We start from the raw sequence: 23,417 nt of genomic DNA on the forward strand, positions 1-23,417 counted from the left end.
AGAATTGCTTCAACCCAGCAAGTAGAAATTGCAGTGAGCTGAGATCATGCCACTGCACTCCAGCCTGGGTGACAGAGTGAGACTCCATCTCAAAACAAAACAAAACAAAACAAAACAACCTCCTAGCCTACGTATCTTTAAAATCATTAATTTCATTAACAAAGCCCTATTTATAATTTCTACTATGATAACTAATAAAACTTCTGGTGTTGAACAGAGATGAAAGTAACTGAAATGGCTCTGGAGTGGCCTTTTGAGTGAATGCTGGCTTTAATACTCCAGCAGTGTGTTTTCCTGCTTAGGGTCACTAGACATCCATGGTGTGGAATAAAATAAACTGATATGGTTTGGGTCTGTGTCCCTGCCCAAATCTCATGTTGAATTGTGAGCCCCGGTTTTGGAGGAGGGGTTTGGGAGATGATTGGATCATGGGGTTGAATTTCTCCCTTGCTGTTCTTGTGATAGTGAGTAAGTCTAATGAAATATGGTTGCTTAAAATGTATCACACCTCCCCCTTCACTCTCTTTTCCTTCTCTGGCCATGTAGGACATGCCTGCTTCTCTTTTGCCTTCCGCCACGATTGTAAGTTTCCTGAGGCCTTCCCAGCCATGCTTCCTACACAGCATGCAGAACCACGAGCCAATTAAACCTCTTTTTAAAAAAATTAATTGCCCAGTCTCAGGTATGTATTTATGGCAGTGTAAGAATTGACTAATACACTGACACAGACTTGCAGAGCTCACTGAATCTACACTGAGTGACATTAAAGCACATTGGAGGCAATATAACATGATGATACCCATATATGGCAAAAATAACAAAGATGGAGCAAAAATGACTAATATCTTCGAATCATCGAGATAATCCAAATACAACAATTTATTATTATATCTTACCATATCACAATTTAGTAGAGTTTTGTAATATTATGGAAAGAAGCCTTTGATGCTATGGGATGACCAGAATTTTCTCATTTCCCTTTGCCAGGATATGAACAGAAGCAAGCAGAGGATGAAGTTGATGGTGTCCATGGTAAGAAAGGAGGGCTAGCCCTGCATGTGCTTAACATACGCAGGATATGTATAGACAGGTAGCTGGATTAGGTGTATGCTGGAAGGAAGGGCTGCACCCCTGACTCTGTGCACAGGTGTGTCACAGGTGGGGAGCCAGGAAAACACCAATCCATTCAGGTGCAACTTTTGATTGATCAGAATCTGTGTCAATATCACAATGAATATTTATACACAGCTTTGCTATTTTCAAAGCCTTTTCCTATACTACATTGTCTCACTTAATCCTCATAATCCTGAAAAGCAAGTAGCATTTTTGTCCCCACTTTACAAAGTTCCAAAGACACACCTAGTTATTGTAAATCTTGAATCGAAACTTGAGTTCCCATACTCATGGTCCATCTGTCACCTGTCACCACTAGTTCATGCTGAGGTTACAAAAGCAACTGGGATGTATTCTGTGCTTGCGAAGGGCTCTTCTCTGCAAGAATTCCTTGAGAACATTTGACACTACCGAAAATTCTGAGAAGCTGGAGAAAAAGTACTTTTTCAATTCAGGTTCTGGGAGAGTAGGGGGAGTAGAGTCACAATGAAGGAAGGGTATTTGTGTGTGTATCTGTGTGTGTGTGTGTGTGTGTGCATGTGTGTGTGTGTATGAGAGAGAGAGATTGAGAGAGAGACAGCACTTGAGAGAGACAGACAGAGGGGGGCAGACAGCAAGGCATCGCTAGCTACTGTCATAATGAGTTCTTTCCAGGCCAGTGCTTGCTTACCCCCCAGCTCTGATGGAGACCCACACTTACTCCTTGGGAGAGGAGCTGAGGTGGCTTCCACGGCTCCAGCAAGTTAGTCTTGGGAGGCAGAAACCTGGAGACACTAGCTTGGTGGTTACCACATAGGTCGAGGCTTGGATCCCAGCTCTGCCTGTGACCTTGGGCCAGTTTATGGACTTCTACACTTTTAGTTTGCTAATAATCCTAGCCTCCTAACTCCTCCCTCTTGTCCCCTCTCTCATTCCCTTTCAGAATTGCCGTGTCGTACCTAGGAGTAATCTTTTAAAAATGTTAATCTACTGGGTGTGGTGCCGCATGCCTGTAGTCCCAGCTACTCGGGAGGCTGAGGCAGGAGAATTGCTTGAGCCCAGGAGTTCGAGTCTGTAGTGAGCTATGATCAGACCACTCCAGACGTGCAACAGAGACCCTGTCTCACAAATTTTTTTTTTTTAATTTTAAAAAGTGAATCTGATCAACTTAGGACTCCTGAAGCTTCCTCAATATTGTCATCAGTAAATAAACCCCAAAGATTTCTCATTGTACTTAGGACAAAATCTCACATCCTTTTCTCATGGAAAGGATTATGTGATCCGGCCCCTGCCTCCCTCCCTACTTCACCACCCCCTTCACTGACAGTTCTCCAGCCCCACTCTCTTTTTTGTAATTTACCCCAAGCAGCCACCTCTTCCCCACCTCAAGGCCTTTTTCCTGCCTGCTTCTGGGGACTCCCTTTCCCTTCTTTTTACCTGGCTAATCCCTGCTCATTCTTTAAGTTTCAACTTACCTTCCTAAGAGAGGCCTGCCCAGAATACTTTGTTTGAATCCAACTCCTCAACCCCTTTCTTTTCCTTCAAATCATTTAGCATGATTTATAATCATGCATTTGATTGTGCAATTCTTTATTAATTTCTGTCTCCTCCCATAGGTTGTAGATCCCTTGAGAGCAAAGAGTGTTTCTATTTTCTTCCTTTATGTCTCCTCCTGGAGTCAGTCACAGTGCCTGGTACATAGAAGGTACTCAAGAAATACATGGTGTATGAAGGAATGAATGATGGAGAGTCACATGTAAAGCACCTTGTCAGGGAACTTTAGCAGATTTTTGTAGTCCTGTCCCCTCCTAGTGGATACAGCCAAGCACCATTCTCAGGAGTGGGTGCAGACAGCCCTCACCCCAACTATCCACCACTGGGGAGAAGGCCCTGACCATGACCCTGTGGGTTAGCCAGGTGCAAAGCCCCCGAGGCTGTGGAACCAGGCTGAGCAGGTCCAGTGGCAGGCCTGCCACCCTGGAGCATAGGAGTGGCCTGGAGGGAGTGGGGACAGGTTGCTGGAGAGCAGGTCCCCTGGGTCCTCATCAGACTCAAACCCTCCCTGTCTCTTTTTTCCTACTGCAGAAAGCTATTCTGCCCTGTCCAATGCCAATGGATTGGCTGCTTGTTTTGTTGTATGTGCTGCTAGGCAACTGGCCTGTTTTTGCTTATTTACATCCCCTGGGCCATTTCACAACACTTTGTAATAGGCTGTGCTCTCTCTGCTGCACATCTGGGTTGGATTGAGCCTGTCAGAGCTCCCTCTGCGAGGAGAGCTAGTACTTTCCCCAGCAGTCACCAAGACGGCCCCCCGAGGCTCTGGCTGCTCCTTGGTGCTGGACCCCTCTAGGCCTGCCCAGCCCCCATTCCCTCTTCACTCTGCACCTCCCAGTCTTTTTCAACAGTTCACACATTTCAAAGCCTGAAGAGGGGAAATTTTTAGATGAAAAAACTGACAAGTGTTCAAGGAATATTAGAGGAGAAAGGAAACTTAACAAGAATAAAGTTTGAGTCCCAAACCCTCTCCTCCTCAACCAGAGAGGAGAACTGACTTACCCAATGGGACAGAGAGAGAAAGTGACAGACTCAAGACACTGCTTTCCTTGATATCACGCTCCCCAAACTGCAGCTGTCTCATCAGCAAAACCACCCTGAAGACAGAGAGGGTTCATTTGGACATTACTAGGTTTGAAGGAAACAATAGGTTTGCCCTTCTCCCCATCCTACCTGAAAATTTCAAGTGGGGTTTCTGTAAAGAACCAAAAGAGAATCAGAGGTTTGATAGATGTCATCTTAGAGACACAGGGAGAGAAATGAAATTTCCAACTTTTTTACCTACCTGCATAGAACATGTTGGCCAAAGCAGGGCAGGGGCAGGTGCAGGTGAGTGAAGGAAGGCTGGGAACAAACACAGGGCACCTCTCTCTGCAACTCCCCCATTGTCTGGCAAACACATTCCGTACACAGTAAAATCCAAAATTCTGACAATGGCTTGCCTGGCCCTGTTACCTCTCTGACCTCATCCTCCCCTTCACCCACCCTGGTACATTTAGCTCCAGCAATTTGTGCCAAGAGAGCAGAAAAAAAGGCTTTCCTCGTGTGAAAGCAACCAGCCGCTGGGCAGAGCTCAGTGAACAGAGCAAGGACTGGATCACACACCCCTTTGTTCTGGTCATTGTTAGTTCTTGTACCTAGAACAGTTGTGCACAAAGATTGGGCTCCATAAGGATTTGTTGAATGAATGTATGAATGAATGAACAAATGAATGAGTCTGTTTTTTCTCCCAGCTTTTTCACATGATGATATTTCCCTATACTTGCCTCTCACTTATAACATAAAATGCTGATCTATCATCCTACAGTGTAAATCTCTCATGAGCATCCCTTTATCTCTCTGTTCCAGGTCACTGTGCTCCTGCCCATTTTTGAGCTTCTGGAATACAAGCTGTGCCTTTGCCTGGAATGTCCCTCCCAGTCTGACTAGGCATCTTCTGATGGGGTTTGACCCAGTCGCTGCTAACGCTAGGATGGACCTCTTGGCAATTTCTGGATACCTTTCTGTGTTTTTTTGTAATGGTAATTATTACTTATCTGGCTGCTTCACATTGATTAATTAGTGACGGATAAGAAAACCAGATGGCTAGCTGTGTTGTAACGGAGAGCAGTCCATGATCTCTATCCTCTAAGGTTTTCTAGTGATTCTTTTTCAGGTTTATTTTTTTTTGTTTTTGACCTTAAATATAGACCACAAGGGTGTAGAGTGATATGCAAAGCAGAACTCTTGATTTATATTTTCTCCTCAAACTTTCATCTTCCCTAATTACCCACAGTGCATGGTAATCCCATCCATTTAATTTCTTAAGACAAAAAAGCCTGGGACTTAGCAATTGATGATGAGTCTGTCTTTTTCTAGAGCCAAGCCATCAGCAAGTCCTATCCATTCTGCCTGCATGGCACTCCTCAAATTCATCTTCTTCTCTCTACCTCCATGGTCCAGGTTCTCAGCATTCTTGTCTGCACCGCTAACTCTTTATTTTTATTCTCCATTGTCCAGCAAGTGATTGGAATCATGTTTTAAAACAAATTTGATCATGTTGCTCCTTTGCTCAAAGATGCCCAAATGGCTTCCTGCTGCACTTGGGATAAAAAGTCAGGCCTTTACCTTGGCCCTGGAAGCAACACTCTGGCCCCTGCTAACTTCTCCAACTTCAGTTGGTACCATCCTTTTCTCCACTTCTCACTGTGCTTCAGCCACACCAGCGCTCTTTTTGTTCCTTGAACTGGGCAAATCATTCCATTGCCAGAGCTTTTTCATCACCTGTTTCCTACCTTTGGAATATGCTTCCCTCCAGTCTTCAAATGGCTGACTCATCTGTACTTTCAGATCTTGAATTAAATGACACCTCTTCAGAGAAGCCTTCCCTGACCACTCCATTTGGAATAACATGACCTCCCTCCCCTCTGTACACACAGTCTTACTCTCTCATATCACCTTGTTTCAGATTCTTCCCAACATGCACCACCAGATTTTCTATTTGTTGTCTCTCTTCCCCAAGTCAGAATGAACTCTATCAAAGCAGGAACCACTGTGGCTCCAGCACCTAGACATACAATAGGCTCTCAAAATATTTGTTGAGTGAATGAATAGATGAGTCAATAGTAACCTGAGAATAAACTGAGAGTCAGGCATCCTGGGTTCAAATCTTACCTGACTGCTCTCAAGCTATGTGACTTTGAATATGTCATGTGTGGGCTCTGGGCCTCCCTCTCAATATCTCTAAAATGAGATCTGATTTAATGATCCCTAAAGTCCTTTGCAGCTTCCAGATATACTCTGATCCTATCAGCCTTTCAATATTGTTGACCATAAAAAATGGTCAAAGACACTGATGACAGCAATGACCCCAGCTATAGTTGAACTATTTTTTAATCCCATGCAACATCCCAGGTTACATTTTATTTATGATTTATATTTAAGCATCATATCCAAAAAGTATTTGATGCAGCTCAAGTTTCAGACCCACTTCCCCAAAGAAGTCCTTACTTGCACCATTTATACAGGGAGAAGAAGAAGTGCTCCCATCTACATTGCTGTATCAGAATGGACTGTTATGATTGCACATGGCAGAAACCTAACTCAATTCATCTATAACAATGAGGGAAATGTCTTGGTAGCTCTTGAAATCCATGGAAGAACCGAATGATCCAGGTGCTGGAGGGACAGCAACAGAGCTGGACCTCAGGTGCTGCTGGAGCCAGAGGCTCAATTCTCACTAGTCTTCCTTCCAACTTCATCTCTGTCTCTATCAGTGTATTGATATTCTTCTCTCTCAATACAGCCTGGATCTTTCCACATAGTCCCAGCGCAGCATTTATCACACTCTATATTAACTTATTTATTTGTTTTCTTGCTTACTTTCAGTCTCTCAGTACAATAAAATATGTTGAAGGCAAAAATCCTATGCATTTCTGTATCCCTTGCACCCAGTGAAGTGCCTGGAGCATAGAAGGTGCTCAATAAATATTAATTGCATAAATCAGTGGTAGAAAATATAGCAACCAACTTATTCAGTGTTTAATTTCCAACAACTTTAGTTCCTGGAAAAAAGCTAACAAAACTCTCTAGGGTTCTGCTCAAAAAATAAAATGAGTTAATGAGAAAAACAAATAAAATCTCAGGGAAGGGACTCATTTGTCCAGCTAGGCCATATGCTTACCCTTGGACCAAACAGTAGTAACTATTGAATGTGATAGTGTCTTTGCATCTGTGTGAAGTAGGGGAGAAAAATCTTTTAGAAAAAGGTCATAGGAGGAAATCCCAGAGGAGTCAACACACTCACAGAGTTGTTGTGGAGATCAAATGAGCCATTGCAGAAGAGGGTGCTTTGGAGAGCTATTATGAAGTTCCCATTTTTGTAGGTCAAAATTGATCAAATATTGGCAATTTTATACATTTCCACTTAATGTAAAAGTGTTAAAAGTGTTACATGGATGTAAAATATGACTAATTTGATTTCTAGTCAGCAGAATAAGAAAAGAAAACCATGTTTTTAAGATGAAGGGTTAAGTTGATTCCCTTTTATAATGATGGTAGCCAAATAGGGTTAGCATGTGCTAGCTTTATGGGGAGCAGTGCTACATGGGTTATCTCATTTTTTTCTTCCAACACTTCCATGAGGTAGGTACTAATCATTACATCCCCATTCTACAGACAAAGAAACTAAAGTTTCAATGAGGTTAAACTATTTGCTCCAGATGACACAGTTCAAAAAGTGACAGAGCCTGGAATTGAACCTGGATTTCTTGGCCATTTGTTACACTATGTTACAGAAGGAGTCAGAGGTTCAGCTCCCCTTTGAAAGCTAATCCACTACTACCAGGAAGAATGAATCTTTCCTTTTCCTGTGAATCTACAGACCTGGGTTTACTCTGCTTCCAAGTCATTTGCATGGCATTATAAGTAGTAGAGTATGTGTGACCCATGGCCAGACACATCTCCTTGAGGGCCTATCTTAATCACCTTTGCCCTCACAATGAGCCTTACATTCTACTCAGCCTGTGAAATGTACTCACCAAAGGTTCATTGAGGTAGGCAGAAGACAAAAGATAATTTGTTATCACAAAAGGATGAAGTCCTTTGTCTGCAAGGACTACAAGTTCCAGGGTGGTGAGGGAGATGGAACAATGGGAATAGCAGGGACAATTATAAAGACAAAGCTCTCATTTGTTGAGAGCCTATTAGGTTTCAGAAAGTTATGTCCAGTATCTTTAGTTTTTCTATTGCCTTGCAAGGTAAGTGGTAGTATCTCCAGATCTTACTGCTTGAGAGCTACAGATTTGTGTTATTTCTAAACTGTAAACATCTCTGTGATACCGAAGCTGGGCCATGAAGACGTGTTTGCTCTAATTAGGATCACACAAATCACTGAACCTAAAAACTATCCACAGCTAGAATTTCACAGAATTCCATTCTAGGCAGGCCCCTAAATTTCTCCTGAATTCAAACCTCACTCACACTCCAGAGCCCTACAACTGTGTCAAACAAATGCTTGACTTGATTTTATACATGAACTTGATCTTGAGCCATGGAATTTGAGTGCTGTGCCTGCAAGTCTGGAATTTAAATATTAGCCTTCCCAACCAAGATAGCTTTGATCTCTCAAGTTTACACACATAAGTATTGATAACATGGCTTGAATCGCAAGCAAGAGCACCAGGGCTGTAGCCCATGGCTGCCAAATGTGTGCATGTGTACATAGATCTCTACTGAGATCAAAATAGACTTAGGTTACACAAGTGCTTATCTGATGGAGGTGGGAGCCCCGCACATGGGCAGAGAAACAGAGCTTACTTTCATGCAGCCACTCTTACTCGCTGCATCCTACAGGACAGACTTAAGAGTGAACTGTAGGTGAACTCTGGCATGAGCAGGCCATTACAATATGGCCCAACCTTCCTTAATTTTCTAAAGTCTGATTTCTCATTTGGGAGTGGCTGCCATGGTTAGCTACTATTTTTTTTTTGAGACGGAGTTTCGCTGTTGTTGCCCAGGCTGGAGTGCAATGACGTGATCTCGGCTCACCGCAACCTCCACCTTCCAGGTTCAAGCAATTCTCCTACCTCAGCCTCCCGAGTAGCTGGGATTACAGGCATGCACCACCACACCTGGCTAATTTTGCATTTTTAGTAGAGATGGGGTTTCTCCATGTTGAGGCTGGTCTCGAACTCCTGACCTCAGGTGATCCGCCCACCTCGGCCTCCCAAAGTTCTGGGATTACAGGCATGAGCCACCGCCCCCGGCGGTTAGCTATTATTTGCCAAGTATCTGTCTTGCACCAGGTACCTTATGTGTTTATATAATATTAATATCCACATATATTAATATTAATTAATCCACATATATTTATATTAATATAATATTGATACAAATACATCATAAGATATACAATACATTATATATTATAATCAATACATTATATATTAATTATATAATGTATTATATATAATTACATATAATACATTATATATTATGTATAATATATAATAATATATAATGTATAATATATAATAATATATAATATATAATATGTAATAATATATAATATATAATATAATATACAATATATAATAATATATTATATATTACATATATAATATATAATATATAATAATATATTATATATTACATATATAATATACAATATATAATAATATATAATATACATTACATATATAATATACAATATATAATAATATGTAATATATATTACATATATAATATATAATAATATATAATATATATTACATATATAATATAATATATAATATATATTACATATATAATATAATATATAATATATTACATATAATATATAATATATAATATATATTACATATAATATATAATATATAATATATATTACATATAATATATATAATATATATTACATATAATATATAATAATATATTATATATTACATATATTATATATAATATATAAATATAATATAAATATAATATATAAATATAAATTATAATTATATATAATATAAATATAATATATAATATATAAATATATAAAAATATGAATTATAATTATATATAATATAAATATATATAATATATAATAAATATAGTATATATATTATATATAATATATTATATATATTATAATATATATTATATATAATATATTATATATTATATATAATATATTATAATAATATAACATATAATATATTATATATTTATATATGTTATATATATGTTATATATAATACATATAATACATATAAAATCTATTATATATAAATATATATAATATAAATATATAAATATATATTAATTATGTAATGTATTACATATAATTATATAATGTGTTGATTACAATATATAATGTATTGTATATGTTATAATATATATTGAAGTTCCCATTTTTGTAGGTCAAAATTGATCAAATATTGGTAATTTGATGAACTGGCCATGTTCCTCACTGCTCCTAATAAATATAGGAGTATATATTTACCATATATACCATATATAAATATTTGCATATATTTATTATTATATGTCCTATAATAATGTCATATATTAATATATCAATATAAATATGTGTTTAATATAATATAAATATTATGTTATACTAATAATGTTATATGAACATATAATGTACCTGGTACAAAAGAAATACTTATTACTATGTAAAACTTATGCATGGCGGCTGGGTGCAGTGGCTCACGCCTGTAATCCCAGCACTTTGGGAGGCCAAGGCGGGCAGATCACGAGGTCAGAAGTTTGAGACCAGCCTGGCTAACATAGGGAAACCCCGTATCTACTAAAAATACAAAAAATTAGATGGGCGTGGTGGTGAGTGCCTGTAATCCCAGCTACTTGGGAGGCTGAGGCAGGAGAATCGCTTGAACCCGGGAGACAGAGGTTGCAGTGAGCCGAAATCATGCCATTGCACTCCAGCCCAGGCGACAGTGCGAGACTCTGTCTCAAAACAAACAAACAAACAAACAAACAAAAAACAGTTATACATGGCAGAAACTATTCTATGAGTTTTACACATCGGTCATTTCATCCACATATCAGTCATATAAAGTTGGTACTACTATTATCTTTATTTTGCAGATGAAGGAACTGAGACACAGAGAGTTTAATTAGCGAGAGTCACACTGAAAACAAATGGCAGAGCTAGGATTTGAGACCAGACATATCTCTTTCTGTCTCCCTAGGAGCCTGGTAAGGTAGATGTTGTCATTTAATAGAGAAGGAAAATAAGTCTAATTAACTTGCCAAAAGTTACATGACCTGTTCACGGCAGAACCAAAATTCAAACCCAGGTCAAAATTCAATGCCATGTTTTTCTTTGGACAGCCTGTTTTTGCATGGCCTGATTTTTGTACGGCTGGTGAGCTGAAAATGGCTCTTACACTTTTAAAGGATTGTTTTTTTAAAAAAGAATATGCACCACTGATCATATGTGACCCCCCCCCCACCAAAGCCCAAAATATTTTCTATCTGTCTTTTTAGAGAAAAAGTTTGCCAACCCCTCCGCTATACTGTCTCCTCTCCATATTGGCCTAAAGTATTAGGTTGGTACAAAAGTAATTGTGGTTTTTGTCATTGAAAGTAATGGCAAAAATTGCAATTACTTTTGTACCAACCAAATACTTTATGAGGGTCAAATGAAGGTGGGAGTGTATATATATAATTTGGGGCAAGATACTTCCCATTCACTGGACCTCAGTTTCCCGACTTAGAAGGAGAAGTAAGATCTGCAAGCCTCGCCCCAGTTCTAATCTGCCCCAATGTAAGGTGTTGTTCTGTTGTTGTACTAAAGTAAAGTATTACTTTTTCTATTCCACCTCCCATGTTATTACTTGTCACCTAACTTACTGCAAGAAATTCAGACATTATTATACCTCAATGTTGGAAAAAACCATAACCCCCAAAATAATCCCTGCAAGCTAAAAAAAATGCTTCACCTCTAAAACATCAGCCCTTCTGTGATGTGCTCTGAACGCAGACACCTTCATCTTTGCTTATTCTCCCAGCCTGTCTGCATTTCAGGTTGTTTATTACCTCAGAAATGTTTGCTTCTGGTCCTCCCAATCTCCCCTACTCACCTCCTTCTCTCCAAGTTCTCCATGATTTTTAACACTAGCAAAAGAAAAAAAAAATCAAAGCAATCTACCAATTTTCTTCCAATTTGTTTCCTAGTGTCAGATGCACACACTTTCCCTTCTCGGGATCCATTTCTTCTCTTGAGCATGGCCTCCCACATATTCTAAGAACAAAGGCAGCTCCTTCTAATCTTCTGATCTCCTTTATCCTTCTCTTCCTCTCTCAGTGGTCAAGGCAGCCTTGCCCATTTACAGATTTGCAATCTCTCCCAAAGTCCCCTTCACAACCTCCCTCCACCCAAAAAGAAACCTAATCTAGAACTCTCCCCAGGACACTAAGACCTCACTCTGGTCTTGAGCACTAGCCCAGTGCAAGGGCTGACCAGCAGCCATACCTGTTCCTCACTTGCCCTTGAAGGAAGACAATGGCACTATGGTGATGTAGATCCAACTTCCATGGAGCCCACGGGTCTGGTTTGTCTTCATCTGGCTTAAGAGAGGGTAGGCTTCTGCTTCTTCTGTCCCTCACCCTCATCTCTGTAGGATGGTTGCAGTAGCCTCCCAAGGAGACCCCTGCCTCTAGACCTCTTCCCTTTCCTCGAATCATTACCCACTCTGCAGTCATAGGAAGTCCATACTTAACTGCCCTTCATGGTTCCCTGTGCCTGCAGAATAGTGCTCCCTGCCTTAGCTCTCCATGAGCCAGCCCTGCCACTCTCTGAACACATTTTTATTTCCTACCCTGCTGTCTCTCATTCCCTATGTCTTTGCTATGCCAAAGCACTTAGAATGTTCTAAGCTTTCCACACAAAAAGACTGCACATTCTTTCCCTCCATGGGTTGTCCTTCCTCAACTCTGCTTTCCAGGAAAAATCTGCATATCCTTCCAGTCCATATTAGGCCATTCTCACATTGCTGTAGAGAAATGCCTGTGTATGGGTAATTTATACAGAAAAGAGGTTTAATTGGTTCACTGTTCCATAGGCTGTAAAGAGAGTATGATGCTGGCATCTGCTTGGCTTCTGGGGAGACCTCAGGAAACTTACAACCATGGTGGAAGGCAAAGGGGGAGCAGGCACAACACATGGCCAGAGCAGGAGCAAGAGATAGAGTGGCAAGCACGCCACACACTTTTAAATGACATCTCTCACGAGATGTGAAAACTCGCTATCATGAGAACAGAACTGAGGGTGTGGTACTAAATCATTTATGAGAAATCCACCCCTAAGATCCAGTCACCTCCCACCAGGCCCCACCTCCAACATACATTTCAATGTGAAATTTGGGTAGGGACACACATCCACACTATATCACGGTCCATGCAGAATACCTTTCATTTGCCCCTCTAGATCCATACATTACCTTTCCTCATCTGCTCTGTATTCAAGAGGTTGATCTATGGGGACTGAATTGGTGGGTCCTTGAACCTTCTGTTTCTGGTTGGGTTTGGCCAACAGGGAGCCACAGGAGACCAGAGGGAGGGAAAAGAGAAAGGGAGAGAGTATGGTATTCCTTTGATACACTGTTTGCAACGTCACTGAACTGGCCATGTTCCTCACTGCTCCTCCTAAGGAAAGCAACTCTGCAGGACAGTTCAGCAGCTATTAAGAGTTGTGAGAACAGTTCAGCAGCTATTAAGTGCCTACTCTCTCTTTTGTGATTCTTCTATATCTGCACCTTGGCATATAATCTCTCCTTGAAATCTGCTATTTCCTGGGAGCTGTCAGACTGTTGGGACTCTGTTTGGTACACAGTGTGACCCGGCACAAACCTCAGGGAGCTCTCTGAAGGCACATCTGCTATAGATCCTGTTACATCACCTGCTACCGGTTTGCTTCCCTGACTTCCCCACCAGACTGCTTCATCTCACCCTGTCTTGTAGATATGCAAGAGGCCTACCCACATTTAGTGAGCAGCTATTATGAGCTGGGCCATAGCCTAAGCCCTGAAGATTCAGAGATTGATAAATGATAATTCCTGACCTTGCAGATGCCTGACTCCAGTGCAGAAGGTGAGACTTGAGCCCCATTTAACACTGTGGCTCTCAAATCCCAGATCCACCACTGACTAGCTGTGTGATGTGGGCAAGTCATCTCTCTGAGCCTCAGTTTCCTCATCTGTAAATGGAAATCAGGGCAGCTACCTCGGAGGATGATTGTGAGGATTAAAGTAGTTAGCATAGTGCCTGGCATACACTAGGTATTCAATAAGTGTCCATTATTATTTTTATTGTAGCAGGTGCTTAGTGTATATTAAATGAATAACTGAATGTATTATCTCATTTGGTCTCCATAGCAACCCATTCTCTACCCTTCCCCACTATAACCAATCCAAGTAGACATGGAAAGAATTTCTTTCCCCATTTCACAGATGAGGAAATTGGGAGTGAATGAATGAATATCTAACCCACCAGCCTGCTCTGCCTCCCACCTTCTCCCAGAGGCCACAGTGAGGCTGTTTGTCCAGGGAACTGCGAGCCCTGGGCCCTAGGGGAGTCATCCTGGCTTTCTGTCTTACTTTCTGGCTCCAGAGGACTTGTGCCAGTAGCTCACCACAATTTGCTTTGTGCCTAACACAGTCTGGGGTTCAGGTGCTCCTGAAGTTTGTAAACACTGGGGTCTGCCAGGTGCTGCCCCCAAATCCCCAGCTTCCCAGAACCGGTGGCCCCAGTTCCTGTTCAGCTGCTGCTCTTTCTGTAACTCCTTTGCAAGTACCACTGCCCTTTCTGGTAAGTGCAGGGGCCAGGAGGCAGGTTCCATTTTCACATTCACTACCACACCCACAGGAGGGAGATTTCTTAAAGTGGAGGGGAACTTTCCTTTTGCTGTAGGCCCAACCTCAAGCCTCCTCCTTAACACCTCAGTTTTTTCAGGGGATACTTAGTTTCCCACTGAAGCTGAGGAAGGGTAAGTCCCCACAACATCAAAACTTGAATCTGCCCCAGAAACACGGGAGTCCCTTATCCCTGCAGAGACCCTGCCCTGCGCTTGGTACGTTTGATGTATACACTCGTGTACTCCCTCCAACGCCCCTGCATGGTGGGCATAGCTTCTGAATGACAGCAGCGGGACTGAGGCTCAGGGCAATGGAATGCCTAGTATTGGAATGTTCGAATAAGAAAAACTACACCTTCAAACTTTAGAAACAGAGTTGGAAATCACTGCAAAACAGAAGTCCCTAAACAGAATGAATCTTTGATGCTTCTGTACCATATGCACAGCCCTGCTACTTTGCTTTCTATGAACTACATGTCTATTTGTGTCCATATCTGTCTCCCCTACTTGACTATACCTCCTCAAGCATGGGGAAGATGACTCACTCATGTTCCTCTCCCCATCCCAGCACACGGCCTGAGGCAAGAAGGGACGGTTGACCTGAGAAGCTGAAAGCAGACCACCGTGCCTGGTGGTAGGGTCAGCGTAGGAGAGATGCAGGGCCAGGTCACACAGGGTCCTGTAGGTCATGGTGAGGAATCAGGATTTAATTATAGGTGCAAATGGAAGCTACTGAAGGCTCTTGAGGATGGCCCTTCCTTCCATGTTGTAGAAAGATAATTCTGGCTCTAGGATGAGGAATAGATTGGAAGGTGACAGAGGAGGAAGCAGGAAGCCCAGTTAGGAGCTATCACAACAGACCAGACAAGAGCCAGGGATGTTTTTTCAGGACTATGGTTCCCAGGCTTCAGTGGGCATCAGGATCACCTGGAGGGCTTGTTAAAGCACAGCTCACTGGCCCCAACCTCAGAGTTTCTGATTCAGTAGGTCTGGGGTGAGGTCTGAGTATTGAGTTTATTGAGTTTCTGTGAAGGTGAGATGCTGCAGTCCCCAAGAACCACTGCTTGAGAAAAGGAGAGGAAGAAAGAGATAATGTGTGGTCTTGTTCTCAAAGAGCTTTCATCTCTGTGAGCACTATGTGAACAGTGCAATTCTAGAGAGCCAGATGGATGTCCATTGTGGGAGCCCAGGGAAGAACATCTCCCCAGTACGGGTGTGGAGGAGAGGGTCAGAGGAAGGGTATTAGTTTATTCTCATGTTGCTATAAAGAAATACTCGAGACTGGGTATTTTATAAAGAAAATAGGTTTAATTGGCTTCACCATTCTGCAGGCTATACAGGAAGCATGGCTGGGGAGGCCTCAGGAAACATTCAATTATGGCAGAAGGTGAAGGAGAAGCAGGCACATCTTCACATGGTGGAGCAGGAAAGAGAGAAAGTGCATGAAGTAGGAGGTGTTACACACTTTCAAACAACCAGATCTTGTGAGAACTGTGTCACAAAACAACACCAGGAGACGGTGTTAAACCATTAGAAACCACCCCCATGATCCAACCATCTCCCACCAGGTCCACCTCCAACTCTGGGGATCACAATTCAACATGAGATTTTGGTGGGGCCCACAGCCAAACCATATTGGGAAGCTCCTGGAAGAAGAAACTCTTGAATGGAGTTATACTAGTTAACTGGGACTTAACCAAGGGAGGGAGGTCCCTGGAAAGAATGAGAAAAAGAGGATCTTCAAGACAGAGGACACAGCTTGAGCAAAGGCAAGGAGATAAGAAACGGCAAGATATGTTCGAGCAATTGGGGATGAGAAATCCAAAATGAAGATGGTGTATGTAAAAACTGTGTCATGAATGGCTTTGTATTTCCTTTAGACTGAGAGGTTTGAACTTTATCCTGTGGAGCAGTGGTTTGTAAACATTTTTTAGTGCAGGAGGTTGGTCACAGACCTCTCTGAGAATCTGATCAAAGTTAATACTCACACAAACAGAACTAGGGTATACATTTCAGGATTTTCACATATTTCCTGAAACCTATCCATGCTCTTCAAATGAATAATCCCTGCAGTTGGCCAGGTGTGGTGGCTCACACCTGTAATCCCAGCACCTTGGGAGGCCAAGGCAGGAGGATTACTTGAAGCCAGGAGTTTGAGACCACCCTGGGCAATATAGCAAGACCCTGTCTCTACAAAAAAACAGAATTTTTTTGTAGAGTGTGATGTGGTGGTGGGTGCCTGTAGTCTCAGCTATTTGGGAGGCTGAGGCAGGAGGATTGCTTGATGAGCCCAGGATGTCAAGGCTGCAGAGAGTCATGATTGCACCATTGTATTCAGCCTGGGCAACACCGTGAGACTCTGTTTCAAAAAAGAAAAGAAAAGAATCCCTGCAGTGAATAATGGGTTTTAAGAGAGGAGGCAGCCTAATAGGATTTTTATTTTGGACGGCTCTCTTGGTGACTATGCAAAGAATGGATTTGAGCAGGGGTAGTTGGCACAGAAAAGCTGAGGTCTAACAGTCTGAGTGAGAGACAATAAGTGGTAATGCAGATGGGGGACCAGGTTAACACCTTTAGGCAAGTGTTAAGTTGGTGAGTGTCATGATCATACTTGCTTTTCAGCAAGGTCACTCTGCTCAATTCAAAAAGCATCAGTTGATTGCTGAGCTCAGAGGCCTTCTTTGCATGGCTTGAATCTAGGCTGATGGGCAATGCAGGCCAGTCAAGCAAGAATGAACCTTCCCCACCCTCACCCCACATACTGGAATCTGCTGGTCATCAGTCAGTTGGGGCCCAGATATCCCATGCCTGTGAGGGCTGGAAGCCAAGGACGTGAAGGAAGACAGCACTCTGACAAGCTGGGGAGAGGCCACAAGGGCAGAGTGGGGTGGTTAGTTCCTGGGAGGCAGCCGAGGTGTCATTCCTTCCAAAGCTTTCGCAATAGCCAGAGGAAGCAGACAGAGCTCAGATGATTATCTCCGTTGTACAGATGGGAAACTGAAGGCTAGGGAAGGTAAGGACTTGCCAAAAGATGTGTAAGAAACACCAGGGCAGAACTGGGACTAGAACCCCAAGAACATTTGACTCCTATGTCTGTGTCTTGCTTTAGGCTGGCCCTGGGGCAAATTCTGTCTTGCCCACTTCTGGTAGCTCTAAAATCCTGTAATTCTATGATTTTAAATTACTGAATCCTAGCAAAAGGCTCTCCACCATTCCTTTGGGTTATTTTATCTGTATCTGCCGTTCTACCCCAAGATCTTATTCTCAACAACCTGTGAAGTTTGGAGCGAGCCATTTGGCCTTTCTGGCTTGAGTTTTCTTTTCACTTCTAAAACAAGAGAGTTCCTCTAAATGCTCCCAAAATATTTTTCTTCTCTGAATGGCAGTGGTTCAGCAATGGCTTCTGAGACCTTAAATTCTGCCCCAGCTTTGACATGATTACATGATTCTCAATAGCCCAACTCCTTTTGTATATAGGTACCAGGGAATAATAACAGTAATAATTAATATCTTTTCTTCTTTCCCCATGGGCCAAGCACTGAACTAAGCACTTTGAAGCTTCAGAACAACTTTACAAGGCAATTGCTACTCTTGCCCCCATTTTACAGACAAGCAAACTAGAAAACACAGAGCGGTTATATTACTTAATGTAAGGCCATCAGCTAATCAGCGTTCATATCCAAGCCTCAGGGTTCATGCTCCTTGTCCCTAGGAGCTGAGTAGTGAGGGATTAAAAGTGCAGGGAAGGTATGAAAACAGCCAGGTAAGCTCTTGTGACAAGAGGCTCACTACCCCTCAGTGGCATGTTCTATCATTAACCCCATTTTGCAGGTTGTGCTATGACATGGTACCTCTTACCACCTTCAGGGGGGCACAATTATGAGATGTTTCTAGTGACTTGTGGAAGGAATTGTCAGATTTGGCAAATAAAAGTACAGGACATCTGGTCACATTTGAATTTCAGATCAAGTTCGTGTGTCCCATGCAACATGTGGGACATACTTATTCCAAAAAAGTTTTATCATTTATCTGAAATTCAAATTTAACTGGGTATCCTATATTTTATCTGACAAATCTATTTCCAGTGCAACAGAATAAGGACAAGTGATGGTGATTTCTTTCCCTTTAGAAGACTTGAATGGGTGTGATTACCGCTTTGCTCAACTGGTGCAGAAGGTTGACATGAAAGGCTTGGCTGAATCAGTTTCAAGGGAATGGGGATGACCTCCCTTTGCTCATCTCTACTGGGAAGTCCTTTGAAGCCTCCAAAATCACCACTGAGGGAACCTGGAACAGCCCTCTAAACTGGAGCAGAACTCCCCGGAATGATCTGGAGCAGGCCTTGCTCGCTGGCTGGCTGTGTCCTTGGCTTAGTTTCCAATGCCTGGCGCACAACTCGGAAGCTACTTTAAACAATAATCTCCCTCCTTCTCAACTTCACAAAGGATCTCCAGGGTCCTTCTAGGTTGTTTGGGTCTCCAAGCACTAATTCCTGCTTCTTTCTGAAACTTAGTAACCTCTTCTGTGATAATCAGAGAAAAAAGAAGAAAAACCCATAGTAGATTTTCAATAGATATAACCCATTCACTCCCCTCAACCAATGCTGCCGTCTCACCATCAGATGTCATAGTAGTCATTCCCTTGGGTTTTCCTGCCAGTGAATATTACAGAGTCCTAGAAGAAGAATAACAAACCTCAAAGGATTGCCTGGTTTTAACAACATATTGTGAATTCCCAAAAAATTTCCCCCAGGAAATCTGTTTTGAAATATACGTGGGGTTACTCCACATCACAGAAATCTGTGCTGAAGCTTGCTTTCCTCATGGCTGGCATCCTAGACAGACCCCTTGGCTAGAACAAACCTTCATCTCCTTGTCACAACCTGACCCCAATCCTTCCACCTCCCCCTCTTCCCCACAAAGTCACACACCCATGCCCTGTGTGGAGTGGTTTCTATCAGCAGAGCACGTTTGAGCTCACTGGGAAAGTGACCTCTCACATGATTTTAATCTGCTTTGTCTTCCCTGATTACCAAGATGTCCCAGACCAAACTACACTTAGATGAAATGTATTTAGGTGGGTGCACTCTGCCTGCCTCAGCAGAAATATTGTAGCAGCCACCCAGCGCATAGCTGAGACATGCACAAAATGCAGACCAGCATCTCAAAGCAAAGGGAACTTTATAAGATGTATTATATTAACATCCATAAATATGCACATTTATAGGCATCCTGATTAGGCCTCAGGCAAAGGCCATAGTATTTTTTTAAAAAGGAAAACAGTTAAAAAGGACTGAGAACAGAGGAAAACCAAACCCTTCTTGGATTTTTTAGCTTTGTGGTGTGGATAGGAACTTTTCCTTCCTCTTTGCCCTTCCTTGAGTACAGTACATCTCACTGTGGGATTGTAAAGGACAGGGTCCCAGCTTTTTTTCTGAATAACTTCTTAATGGAAGCTGCTAAACTGACTTTATCAGCCAGACATGTCCTTGACTTTGTCAGCTGGAGCCAGAATATCCTCGTCACCATTATCTTCATCATCCCATGGCTAAGAGTCATTGATCATTTATTTTGTGCCAGAAATTTTGCTAAATATTCTGCATGATTTATCTAATTTAATTTCATAGTGATCTTCTATTAGAGGTGTAATTTTTTTTTTTTTTTTTAGATAGAGTCTTGCTCTGTTGCCCAGGCTAGAGTGCAGTAATGGCTCACTGCAGCCTTGAATTCCTGGGCTCAAGCAATCCTCCTGCCTTGGCCTCCCAAAGTGCTCAAATTATAAATGTGAGCCACAGGGGCACCCCAGAGGTATAATTTCTAGTCCTCATTTTAAGAATGAGAAGATTGAGGTTTAACAAGATTAAGTGATATGCCCAGGGTCATATAGCTAATCAAGGGGAAAACTCATATTCAAATTCCAGACTGTGCAACGCAGGGCTGGCACATTTAACAACCGTGCCTATTGTTCCCCAGGGATTGATAGCAAGGCAATTCTGGTAACTACTGGGCCAGGGAGATTAAAGAGACTCATCCGTTAAGGCCCTCACTCAAAACCTTCCTGTATGGTAGAGTGGATCCATCCCTCCTTTTTTTACTTCTCTGGTCTAGGAAGTTATTTCTAAGAGTTTGAGCTGTTTTGAGGAGACAAGAGGACATAGTGGGGCGGGGAAAAACCCGAAAACTTTGATGTGAGACAGAGCTAGATTTATAGCATGGCCCAGAATCATATGAGTTATATGAAGTCAGGAAACTAAATCTTAGTTTCCTTACCTCTAAAACAGGTATAATTATAGTTGCCTCATAGGATTAATATGATTACTAACTAGAAAAACCTAGCCTCCTGCTATAGTTCGAATGTTGGTGTGCCCTCCACCCCAAAAATTCATAGGTCGAAACCTAACTCCTAAGGTGATAGTATTAAGATGCAGGGCCTTTGGGAGGTGATTGGGTCATGACGACTCTGCCCTCATCAATGCGATTAATGGCCTCATAAAAAGAGGCTTGTTTTCCACCACCACGTGATGACCCAGTAAGAGGGCGCAGTCTATGAAGTAGAGAGCTCTATGAAGCTCCCTATGAATCTATGAAGTAGAGAGCTCTCACCAGACATTGAATCGCTGACACCTTTATAAAGTCCATGATCTGGGACTTTCCATTTGCTAGAACTGTGAGTAATGAATTTCTATTGTTTATAAATTACCTAGTCTAAGGTATTTTGTTATAGTAGCCAAATGGACTCAGACACCAGCATTCAGGGATCCAGTTTTTGGTTTTTTTTTTTTTGAGTACCTATTATATACAGAGACCTTTAAGGCCTTGACAAATGTTCATTCTTATCTTTCAATGACAGGATTTCTAAATTACAGGCTTTATATCCCCAGGACCTAGCACAGAGCCTGGGAGATATTATGAGCTAATTAAATGTAGAGCATATGATACTCTCATGAATTAATAAATGAATGCAATAAAAGCCCATCCAGTTTATCTTTCTGACCTCATGGACCACCACTCCCCTCCAGCTGCATATGACTAATTTGGTATTTAACATACAAGCCACGTCTTTCCAAATCTCAGCCTCAACACAGGGCTCATATGATTCTCTGTGTCTTGAATGCCTGCCACACCCGCTTTGTTGGCCTGGAAAACTACTTAGGAGTTTTACTTTATGAAAAATGCAGAATGAATCTGCTCCTACTCCGTATGTCAGCTCTTCAAGCAGTTGAAGTCAGTCCTCATGACTCCCTTCCTTGTTCTACAAATTAGTGCTGCCTTCCAAGTCGAATTTCCCTCCAATAATTGTTATTGGAAATGGCCTCTGAATCCCATACTATTTTGGATACTCCCTGCTTTTCCAGTTGCCTCCTATTCATTCATTCATTGACTATTTATTGAGCACCTACTAGCTGTCACATGAAACAGATTTTTTCACTAGACTATAAGCTTATGAGGTTTACATTCTGATGAGGGGAGCTGAACAACAAACAAAAATGTACTACATATGTCAGCTGTTGATGTGTCGTGAAGGAAAATTAAGTGGGGAGATGAGGATGGAAGGAAAGGGGAGGATAGACAATTTATGTGGAGTGTGGTCAGGGGAATGACCACAGTCTGAGCAGGGGAATGAAATGAGGGAGCAAACCATGTGGCTGTCTGAGGGAAGTGTGTTCCAGGTGAAGAAGAGAAGCAAGTGCAAGTGCCCTTAGGCAAGAGTGCTTTGGAGAGTCTGAGGCAGCACCAGGAGGCAGGAGAAGGAGCAATTGGAGATGAGCTCCAAGACAACTAGAGGCAGATCATGCAGGGCCTTGAGGCCGCTGGAAAGGACATTGCTTTAAATAAGATGGAAATCCAATTCAGAGTTGATTTGAATCCCCTGGAAACTTCTCTCTGGGGCTCTGCAAAGTTGAGCTTTTAGAGGAACAATGATGGGAGCAGACAAAGCTGTGGGGGAGTGATTGCAATGACTGCAGCAAGAGGTGATGGTGCCAGAACCAAGGTGGCTATGCTGGAAATGTGGAAGATGCACACAAATTCTAGATGCACTTGGAAAGTGGAGCTCATTGCATTTGGTTTTCTGTTTATATTTTTCCCCAGTTTTATTGAGGTATGTTTGACAAATAAAAATTGTATAAATCTAAGGTGTACACAGTGATGATGTGATATATGTATTAATATATATCATGAAATGATTATTACAATCAAGTTAATTAACATACCCATCACTTCATGTAGTTACTGTTTGTGTGTGTGTGTGTGGTGAGAATACCTCGGATCTATCCTCTTAGAAAATTTCAAGTATGCAATGCAGTATCATCAACTGTATCACTGTGGTATTCATGAGAATCCCAGAACGTATTCATCTTATAACTAAAAGTTTGTACCTTTTGACAAATGTCTCCCTATTTCCCTCACCCCCCTCAGGCCTTGGCAGTGATCATTCTTCTCTCTACATCTAAGAGGTCAATTTTTTAGATTCCACATATAAGTGAGAATACGTAATATCTGTCTTTATGTGTCTGATTCATTTCACTTAGCATATTATCCTCAACATTTATCCATGTTGTCACAAATAGCAGGATTTCCTTCTTTTTATGGCTTAGTAGCATCGCATTGTATAAATTTGTACAGCACTTTTTTAATCCATTATCTATTGACAGATATTTAGGTTGTTTCCACATCTTGGCTCTTGTGAATAATGCTAGAATGAACGTGGAAGTGCAGATACCTCTTTGAGATAGTGATTTTATTTCTTTTAGATATATACATAGAATGGGATGGCTGCATCATATGCTAATTCTATTTTTAATTTTTTGAGGAACCTGTATACTGTTTTCTATAGTGGCTATACAAATTTGTATTCCCATCAACAATATACAAGGGTTCCCTTTTCTCCACAATCTTGCCAACAGCACTTGTTAACTCTTGTC

General features: G+C 41.7%; 2 long non-coding RNA genes across 2 annotated transcripts in view; one reads left to right on the plus strand and one right to left on the minus strand.

Annotated features, from left to right (window-relative positions):
• Positions 1-23,417, minus strand: part of LOC129060369 (uncharacterized) — a 68,435-nt gene that overhangs the window by 27,588 nt on the left and 17,430 nt on the right. The gene's annotated exons all lie outside the window — the stretch shown is intronic.
• Positions 985-6,352, plus strand: LOC129060368 (uncharacterized). Its single transcript, XR_008527005.1, has 3 exons — positions 985-1,032; positions 4,495-4,667; positions 6,153-6,352. It is a non-coding gene; the product is annotated as an uncharacterized LOC129060368 (long non-coding RNA).

The sequence above is a fragment of the Pongo abelii genome, chromosome 1 (assembly GCF_028885655.2).
Source record: "Pongo abelii isolate AG06213 chromosome 1, NHGRI_mPonAbe1-v2.0_pri, whole genome shotgun sequence".
NCBI lineage: Eukaryota > Metazoa > Chordata > Mammalia > Primates > Hominidae > Pongo > Pongo abelii.